Here is a 6,308-nt window from a genome sequence, read left to right as displayed (position 1 = left end):
CACATCCTGGTCTTCATTAACATTGTTCAGACTTGTGGTTTAGAGCATAGTATGACTGTATTATCATGAGCTATAAAAATGAACAGAAATTCACCTGAACTTACAAGTCTACTAAGCTTGTAAACATTGTAAGCCCAGGTCAGATATCTTGGCTGATATCATGTCTTGGCTGATCCACTGCAACTGGGGTAAGTGCTCAATCATGTAAATTCCATGTTTGCATTATTTCTTTAAGTACAGGATAGAGACTAGGGGTGTAAGAAAATATTGCAGATATTGAATATTGTATCCTATATTGAGGTATATTATGTTATACAGCACGATTCAATACTCAAAAATACAGTATTGATTTATAATAATAGTTTAAATGCAGAGATTCATTGCAGACAGTGTTGTGTTTTAACCCCTACCGCTAGATAGGGAGTTCAGAGTTCCACGGTTCTGACTGCATAAACTGTAAACATTCATAGTGCTGTCTTCACTATGTTTTCCCCAAGTTTAATGATTTTAAAAAAGTCGCAATATGCCATCAGTGGCCGAATTCTGAGAGAGCACAATTGGCCGAGCTCCCTCCAGGTAGGTAGATGGCGCTCTCTCCCCTCATCACTCTTGAAGCGATGTAGGCCAGCACAGACGTCTGTTAGCTGGTGCAGTGAAGTTGGGGACCCAGTGCTTTTCTCAGAGCAGTTGAAAAAGAAGGGGTGCTACAAACGGGTGGGCTAACTGGGCAGCACCAAATTGGTATAGACATTGCTTTATTATTGTCATTTATTTGGCTGTTCACCAATCTGTGTTCACATGTAGAATTGTGCAGGATTCTCTGGAGCCATGCTGAGATGGTCAAATATCCTGGAGGTCATGGGTCAGTAGCTTCAGGGTCAGGCATATACATCCTGATGCAACTGCCCAGATCCTACCAGCTATATGCCTGAGGGGGGTGGGGAGGGACCTTTACAAGCTGTATGCTAACATAATGCTACGGACTTGGGGGTAGGTTTCCTGCAGAACTGAATGTGAATGATTATGCTGTTGACTAAAACTAATGGTTATGATGACTAAGCTGTTCTTCCTGCACAGACGAATGAAGAGGTTTATTTTAGTGGTCTAAGTCTCCTGACGTGATAGTACACTGATAGTAACAGTCCATAGCAGCTAGAAACACTGTCAGATGAACCCCATTACTGTTGTGTCATTAGTAAATGTTATGATATGCTAGGTGTGATATATGCATGGTAGTTGTGTGTGAGCAGAAGTGTTTAGGATGATGGAGCAGGACACCCTGTTCTGGATCCTGACAACCTGAAGCCTGTTACTCAGAAAGTCTAGAACCCAGTTGCAGAATGATGAGGTTAGACTGAGTGAGTGGAGTTTGCTGACTAGCTTTTGATTTATGATGGTGTTGAAGGCTGAGCTGATGTTGATAAACAGTGACATCTTGACATATTGTCCTTTCCCTTGTTGTCCAGGTGTGAAAAGACCAGGTGGACGGTGGACTGAGGATATGGCATCCTCAGTAGAGCGTTTTTGCTGTTTGAGGGCATATTGAGGGTTCATGAAACACTTCATGACAACTGGGCGGTAGTTGTTAAAGCATTTGACTAACGACTTCTTTGGCAATGGAATGATGGTGGCTGATCTTAAGTATGCAACTGTAGTATGCATCAGTGAGATGCTGAAGATGTCTGTAAAGACATCAGCTAGTTGATGGGCACACTCCATGAGCACACACCCTGGGACGTTGTCAAGGCCAGTGGTTTTGCAGCGTTCTCCTCTCATCGGCTGCAGTCACAGACAGCACTTTGTTGCCAGGAAGAACTGCTCTTCTCACTGTTGCCTCTGTGTTGGATGCTTCAAAATGAGCATAGAAGTTGTTGAGGGTATCTGGGAGGGCTGCCTCAATGCTGCAAGTGAAGTGCTCTTTCCTCATGTGGTCAGTAGCAGTTTATTGAATAGGTGGCCTTGGCTTTCTTGGCCACCTTGGCCATGCTAATGATGAGGTTGGTCCTGTGCACCACCAGTGATGCAAATTCCGGCAAGTCAATATGGACCTCACTTGTAGCAACACCTGTAAACATGCTCCAGTAGGTGGAAAATAAGGCAGTCCTTACTTAAAACCGCTCCCTCTGACCACACTTACTGATAGTAATTGTGACTGATTGTGTCAGTAATGGTTAGTGTGTGATCAGCATCAGCGGCATCCAAGAGTTATTAGTCCAAGATAGGGAACGGGGACAGCTCTATATGCTCCAGTGTGTTCTCCCCTCACGTTGGAGTGTATTCCTCAGGGTTACCTGGTTAACATTTGCCACAACAATTATTAAACTCTCAGGGTACTTGCTGTGTAGTGAGCTGACTGCATTATAGAGAGCCCCAAACATGTCCTTAGCAACAGCGCTCAGTGCAATGTAAACACTGATTATGAGCATGGCATGATATTCTCTTGCGCAATAATGAGGAAGGCGCTTTATCATTAGGTATTCCACAGTGGCAGCTGAGGTGACTACAAATGATCTTCTGTTCTCCTGTCTTTACGGAAGCAGTTTGGCCTGTCTAGTTAACCTGCAGATTCAGGGAGGTTGTCACGGAGACACAATTTAGTAAGAATTAGAACATAGCATTTCCTCATGTCTCGCTGTGCAAGTCCATTTATGCTAAACACACACTAGAAGGCTTTGAAAAGACGACAATACTTTAAAAGACTAAAGACTAACACTCTCTAACTTCTAACGACAAACTGTCTTATAGATGATTTTGCAAAGATTGAGAATCAAGACTGCTACTAGATTCCATTTGAGATCATTTCCCATCATGCTCCTTTACAAGAAGAGAAACTGTTGAACAATGGAACAAAAAACAGAAGCATCTTTGGCCACAGCCAGCCGCCCTCATGTGTGCAGTAGTTTATTTGGGGGCTTTGCTACTTCCTATTTGGTGGGCAGCCATCACTGCAGTACCTGAGAAGCAGAAACAGACCAACAGTGACAACTTGCAGAGCCCGGGTATTGAACCCACAACCCTGTCATCAATTTCCTGATGTGCCAACCACCTGGGATTCGAACTGCGGTAGTGATCCGACGCTCTGCCACCTGAAATCATTAATAGGCAGTATAAAAAGGACAACACATCATCTATACTGTTAAACCTCAGATCTGCTGCTGGCTACTTATCTTACTTTGTCTTCTCTATCAGTCATTATTGTACACATCAGCTTCAGTAGTTTATGAGATGCTAGTATTTAACGACCAACAGGATGTCTTATTACTCCTACATTCACATATTAATCACATTTATTAATCTGTACTTACAAAAGTATTCAGACACTCCTATTAATAAGTGCCCTCTATGTACTGGATGGCATTGCAAATTTAACAGGATGCTCTGGAAAAGCTACACATAAGTCACTGGACTGGACTATGGGGCAGTGGACTGTGGACAGTCAATACCTCTTCCATTTTCAGTACCTGGCTTCAAAAATGCTTCCATGTCTGAATACAATCAAATTCCCACAGCACTGTTTCAAAATCTAGTGTTGAGGTTGTGACTGCAGCAAAGGGAAATTTTAGACGTATAGTCGAATATAAGATTTTTATGACATAAGAAGCTGTTTTGAAAGTCTGATGGGTCAGTTGGTAGGACTGGCCTTTTGTCATTGACCTGCCAGTACTGTGGTTGTGGACATGCTGCACAGGCTCAAGTATGCATTTGCATTCCTATTCTGTTCACTCCACGGCAAGCAGCAGCTCTTCCATGACCAGGTGGTCAAATGTCACAGAAAATTACCTCTGTAATTGTCACTGGTTGTTGGGAGATGAGCAAACATATGTGGAGGGAATCTGGCCTTTAGGCTTGATTTGGTGGATTAATTGAGAAGCCCTGGGATACAAGGGATGACTCTAGATTGTGGCTAGGAGAGAGGGAGCAGCGTGATGATGATAAGGCATAGAGCTGGCGGATGATGTGTTTGAAAAGAGAGCTGGGCTTTATTGATCCAGACATCAGTCAAAGAAAGAGCTGTCACCTGGGCCCTGCCTCAGCATACCAAAGTCCTCAAACAAACTTAATGTATGCCATCGCCCGCCGCCGCCTTTGCAGATTTAAAGCCAGATGCCTCATCAAGTCTGGTGGCTGGGTTGCGGCACAGGGCTTCGGGGGGGAAATATTTGAAAATGCAATGGATTGTTCTGTTAGCCTTTTTTTTCATAGTCAAACTACCAATATGGAAGAGCGGAATAAGAAGCTTATGATGTCTTAGGAGGCTGAGGAAGTCAAAAGGGATGTTTAAAATTAATTTGGAACAGAACGAAGCATAGATAATCTTCCTCTTCTTGATGTGCCACCCATGTCAATCGAATCATTAGTGTTCAGTGACTGATGGGCCACTTCATCACATCTTGGCTAAAAACGACGGCTGAAAGTAGGCATTTGAAAATAACTTCATTTATTTATGTCCTTGAGCCTGCTACCCATTAACCAGAAGTCTGATGGAACCTCGAGAGGAGTATAGCTCATTGGTGTATTATCATTGCTTTGACTTTACTTTGCATTTCATGCTGAACGGCAGTAAAACCTTGAGATGGTCTTTTGCAGTTATAAAGGAGGGAAGTAAACAGTAAGAAAATTCAAGTGTAAATGAGAGTCATTTTAAGGGGATTTAGGTGATGTTTATGTAATTTGCTTTAGCTCATCATGTCAGGAGTCAAGGTTTTGGAACATTTAAAAGGTTCCTCTACAGTTCATTTTTTTATGTTTACACAATTTTCCCCCAATTTAGGTGAGTCAAATAACTCCCTCACTCATTAGCATTCCCCCATTACTTGCAATGCAGTGCTCCCGACAGGAGAGGAGGTTGAAGATATATAAATATATATATATATATATAGCTTCTCTATATAGCCTTCTCAAATACACAGACAATGCGACAATGCAGCATTACTAGGCACAACGCACTCATAGGAAAGCGCCAGCTCTGAGCATGTGCTGAGAGCGCCACCTACCCACCCAGAGAGAGAATGTTCAATTGTGCTCTCTCAGGATCTGGCTTCTGAAGGTGAAGCAGCATGACATGTGAATCGAACTCCCATTTGTCGATCCATAGTGTCAGCATCTCGGAGCCCCACAGTTTCAAATTAATGTACCTCCAAACTTTCCTCATAGATCTTGTCCTTTTAATCGTTGTCCTGTTGTAGAAGCTAGCTGTCTTTTTAGCTTCAGTTTCTTGATTGAGTCACATTTCCTTTCACAGTTCGCTGACATGTAATGGAATCTGTTTTTTCCATCTACTCATGCAGTGCTTCCTTTACCACTGGGTGGCACACAACCTTACAGCAAAAGGGATAGAAACAAGTTAGAACTGTTGATTGTCTTTGGCGTAGGCCCTGTCGTCAGCCCAGGTCTTGCACCATTGGCACTCTTATACATACTGCCAAACTTTGAGGCAGGGGGGAGAGTCTGCCCATTGGCATCATTTGGGACCAAACTAGTGGTGGTGAGGAGCAAATTTGGTGGATCTCTTTCACCACTTTTGTTTAAGGCAGAAAAGTACAGCTCTCAGAGCTGATGAAAATCCTTTTAGGGGATCGCCAGTGAAAGACTGGCATTGATATAGGGAAAAGAAACTTGTCCCATTGACAAAGCCTGAATGCATTGGCAGGTTAATCTCCCACAGAGGGATTTCGGGCTCAGCAGGTGCAAGAGGGTCAAAGTCAGGGAGACGATACTGAATTGATACAGGGCATTTACAATGCTTTCAGTTTTTTTCCCTAAGTCATAACAATACTTTTGACTTGGGTGCATCAGCAGAATGCAAGTTTTGCCAAACTAATGTCCTGTCCTCAAAGTTCATGTTGATGAGTCAGCGCAGATATGACATACTGCGTCAGAATGATATACTGTGATTTCCTCAGTTGTGCAACCACTGTCAGAGAAGTCAACCAAAGAGCAAATACCATGGGGAGTTTTTCTTCTTAATGAAATGCGTTCTCCTGTCAGTGTCGATAGCATTTGTCAATTTTCTAAAATTAAGATTAAGATCCCCCAACACAAAATATTTAGAGAAAGGATTCCCATCCTTGTTAACAGAGCTAGCATTAATGCTTTTAGCCAATTAGCCTCCACTGCATTTTAGGCTTAATAATTTTAGATATAGTATTGAAATAAGGTTTTCATTTTGGAAGGTTTTGAACATTTTACATTGCCCTCTACTATCTACATAAAATATTACGCACAGTAATGCTTGTTTCTTGGTACAAGTCATGTTTCATTAGCTGAAGATTCAAGGCTGGGAGTCCTACCCAGCCAACATTCTCAAA

Source organism: Salminus brasiliensis, chromosome 1 (assembly GCF_030463535.1).
Source record: "Salminus brasiliensis chromosome 1, fSalBra1.hap2, whole genome shotgun sequence".
Taxonomy (NCBI): Eukaryota; Metazoa; Chordata; class Actinopteri; order Characiformes; family Bryconidae; genus Salminus; species Salminus brasiliensis.
This window is presented reverse-complemented; position numbering follows the sequence as displayed.